The following is a 4,577-nucleotide window of genomic DNA, read 5'->3' on the forward strand; positions in this document are numbered from 1 at the left end:
TCCTTTCTTGTGTTCCAATCTTGTACTCCTATCTTGTGCTCCTATCTTGTGCTCCTATCTTGTACTCCTACCTTGTGCTCCTATCTAGTACTCCACTATCTATTGAAGGCGTTCTTCTTTTCCATCCTTGACTTTTTTTTACGAAACTCCTCGCGCTTTTCAACATATTTTCAACAGGTAACAGTAGGTGACGCCAGTGGTTTATTTTTTCAATACATACGCAGCTTTCACGCGAAACGACAATGATTTTGTGTGTGCAAGTCTATTGGTCAAATATTGCATATTCGATTAGAGCTATTCACACCATAGACATCGACGTAGCACAAAAGGAATAAAATGCAAAAGTATATTTCTGCAAAGGAAAACGTTTTTATGAAATAACTTTACACTGGCCATTTTTTCACGCCCCATTAACCCCGAATTTATCTCACTGGACAACATAAATGTAATCAGTTTAGGTTTTGATTTGAATAGACATTTGTGTGTAAATGTTTCATATAAATCTAAAAAAAATTCAAGGATTTTGATCCAAAATGGGGGGAGTGGTACGAAAAAAAAACACGAAAAAAACTGACTGGTTAAGTAGAAGAACTGAACGAACTTAGACACTAAATGAATTAAATTTAGATTTTTTTTTGCCTTTAGTGCAAACACAGTTTTCCAAGAACGTGGCTATATGTAATGTGTCGTATCTGTATATCGATAAATATGCTATAATTGTGTTCTTTATATATCGCCCCCCCCCCCAGTGCACAGTTGCATGCCTGCGGACTTACAATGCTAGAAATTGGGTTTCGATCCTCCTGGTGGGCTGAGCACAGATAGCCACTTTTATAGCATTGTGTTTAACTTCAAACATACAAACAAAACTTTATATATATATTATTATTTTCTGTGTTAGTTATATGCGCACAATTATCTGTTCTTGGCATAATTTACATTATATTTGATTTTCGAAATAGTCAAAATACCCCCCCCCCCCAAGTCTATACATTTTATTTGTTTTAGAGTAGAATGAGAAAACTAATATAATTTTATATGAATAAAGTTTCGTCCTACAGCACGTGATTGAGTGTGTTAATTCTCAAATGACGAGTTACCTAATTCATTAAAAATGACATTGTAATGAGCTTAGCATTATTATCTTGGGAGACTGTCATTTCCCGTCATGCTAAGTAACGGGGAGAGGTTGTTGGCTAGATAAAGGAATCTGTCAAGAACACAATAGAAAGACATATGGAAAGTGTTAGACGTCTCCGGGGGTCCCACTAACCTTAACCACGTAATAGTTCTTCCTGAGTGAACCATAAAGCTAAAATATTTTAATGAACGATATTAAAATATTTTAGCTCTATGGTTCATAAAAATATTTTAGCTCTATGGTTCATAAAAATATTTTAGCTCTATGGTTGGTTAACATATTTTATCTCTATGGTTCGTTAAAATATTTTAGCTTTATGGTTCATAAAAATATTTAGCTCTATGGTTCATAAAAATATTTTAGCTCTATGGTTCGTTAACATATTTTAGCTTTATGGTTCTTTAAAATATTTTAGCTCTATGGTTCGTTGAAATATTTTAGCTCTATGGTTCGTTAACATATTTTAGCTCTATGGTTCGTTGAAATATTTTAGCTCTGAACCATAAAGCTAAAATATTTTAATGAACGATAGAGCTAAAATATTTTAAAGAACCATAAAGCTAAAATATGTTAACGAACCATAGAGCTAAATACTTTTATGAACCATAAAGCTAAGATATTTTAATGAACCATAGAGATAAAATATTTTAATGCTATTCGTTTGATTCAAAACCTGTGCTTCTAATTCTGCCAAGAGAAAGACAAAGAAGCTTAAAAGCCACCTTTCACAGCCTCTGAAAAATAGCGTGCAAAATCACTATGTAATGAAATTTTCCCCATTACATGATGGTTCGTTCATTAGTCCTCAATCTCAAAATAAGATAAATGACATTTCGTAACATTAAACTTATTAACAGTTCTCTGTCATTGTCCATTCTTATTTGTCAGTAGGACTAATGGAAGGAATCCACTATAAATTGGAGAACTAGTAACTGTACTAAGTAACTACATTGAACTCCTTTCAAAATGATGTCTTCTGTAATATCCAAAGGTTAGGTTGTATGTACTTCTATAGCATCCAAAGGTTAGGTTTTGAATATTTCTAAATCTAACTCCTGTCACATATGAAAGTAAACCTTTCTTTCCATCACTGCCCCTCTCCCCCAATGGCTCAGAGTAAGTCTGAGGGCTTATAACGCTAAAAATCGAATTTCGATATCCGCAGTGGGCTTATAGCGTTGGGCTTATCAACAAGTAAACAAACAAAACTCACCGTAATAATTGATATCATTTGGTTTAATGAAATTTTCCTTACGTGACAGTTGTTCAGCGCGTTTCTTAATGTTATGTTTGTTGTTTTGTCTAGATGCTCCAAGTAAGCCGATTTTCCTTCTTCCTTGTTTAATGAGGTATGGATGATCTTGCTCAGATCAGCACAAAGGAAACTGTTACCTATCACTAAAGGGGAAGCTATAGAGCATTGATCCTCTATGCCTGAGTTCGCACTGTGATCGCACATTACAAAATTGAGAAAACTTGCATTTGGGGAATGCTATTACCCAACATGTGCAGGCTCGGCTCTTGGCTTTATGAACACCACCTGAAGTGGTCCAGTGTGGAAAATAATTGGGGTGGATACCATTGGTATTCATATTATACACAGTGGGAGATTAGTCTATGAGATCCAGCACTTAAATTCGTAACTTCTTGACAATGGAGTTTTATAACATTTTAAGGTTTTCAGTTCTTGGCACATTGAGATACATGTATTTTTAGTCGAGCACTAAGATCTTTTCAAACTAAAATGAAAGTTTCAAATGAGTTGCCATTTTTTAATTGTTTGTTGAATTTCACTTAATTAAAACTATTAAAGGGTTACCTGCGCTATCCGTCCATAATTTAAAACTGGGAAGACATTTAAACAACAACACCCGCCACCAACTTTTGTGCTACTCTTTAATAACGAAAAGAGAGATTGACCGTTACATTATAACACCCCCAAGGCTGAAAGAGCGAGCATGTTCGGTGACGGGATTTGAACCCATGACCTGCAGATTGTAGTTGAACGCCCTAACCACCAGGTCATGCCAGGCCAAACATTTTGAAATGCAACGCGATTTTGCAGTAATATAATTCATAATTTTGTTTGGATTTTTTGGTATTGAGTTAACAAAACTTTTTCGTGGCGATCAAACCAAATAAACTACAAATCCTTATCAGTGATTTATTACCTGAAGTGTGTGACTTATTTTTTAAGGAAAGCTTACCCAACTATCAAGTCACGTGCGGTTTGTTGGAATCTTTATGTTCAATTCTTAAATTCTTTCACACTCTGTTTAGTGATATGGTAAGAATCTTCTAATAACGCTCTTCTACCTCTGTATTTAATGCAATTCATTTAACTGAATTGAATACTTTTTGTATAGTGCATCATTTCGAAAGTTCCGTGTTGTTTGGTAAATACAATTTTTGTAAGTTGTCTGTTTACTTTTCGAGCTCAGTTTTCCCAATACTATAGAGGGTGGCCCAAAAGTAAGAGACAACTGATGCATGCTAGTTTTTGTTTTTGCAGTCAGTACAGGAAATATGGCAGCAGCATCCCCCCATAATTAATTAAATCTCATTTAAGTTTATGTTAACAGAGTATTATTAAAATAAGTTTGTTGTCAGAAAAACATATCTCTTCTAAGTTTGTGTTAAGCAACAATACACTGACTATCAAAACAATATACCGAGAAAGGAAAGAGAAGTGGTTACCAGGCAACGAATATTATTCGGAACTACGTCTTCGTGAATGAAGGCCTTGCATCAAATAAATGTGTTTGCTGATGTACAGCAGCAAGTTCGCGTAATTTCGATGCGACCAAGGTGAAAATTAATGACCCATGTGACACTTGAATGGTTCTGTAATGATAACTACTCCTTCCGCCCATAGATAAAAAAGGCCGTTTTAAAAGAATCGATTTAAGATAAAACAAAGTTAGGTTTTTGATGAATAAGTTACATAATTGTAGGAAAATGGAGTTCACCACTTTGGAGTCTAAAGGAGCAAACATTTAGTGGGGCGCATTTTCCCCTATTTCTATGCAAAAACACGAATTTACAACAATTACTTATAGTAGAATGATAACAAATCATATAAAGCGCATCTCTACAGAAAATAAAATAAGCATCATGTTAATTGGGTCGTTCCTCGGTCAAGTCTCTTAAAAACACGCGAATTGGTTCATTTATGAATCAGGTCTTTATCGCTTTGACTGCAGATGCTTTAAACGCGCGCGGAATTTTTACGAGCTGTACACTGTATACAGACAGCACACTCTCATTCAACTGCCTGGAGCGGACTGCACCCTATACGGCGAATCAACAGTCAGTGTGTTAATAACACGCGAATTGAGTCGTTTCTCAATCAGGTCTTTATCGCTTTGACTGCAGATGCTTTAAACGCGCGCGGAATTTTTACGAGCTGTACACTGTATACAGCACACTCTCATTC

Source organism: Limulus polyphemus, unplaced genomic scaffold (genome assembly GCF_000517525.1).
Source record: "Limulus polyphemus unplaced genomic scaffold, Limulus_polyphemus-2.1.2 Scaffold338, whole genome shotgun sequence".
Lineage (NCBI taxonomy): Eukaryota > Metazoa > Arthropoda > Merostomata > Xiphosura > Limulidae > Limulus > Limulus polyphemus.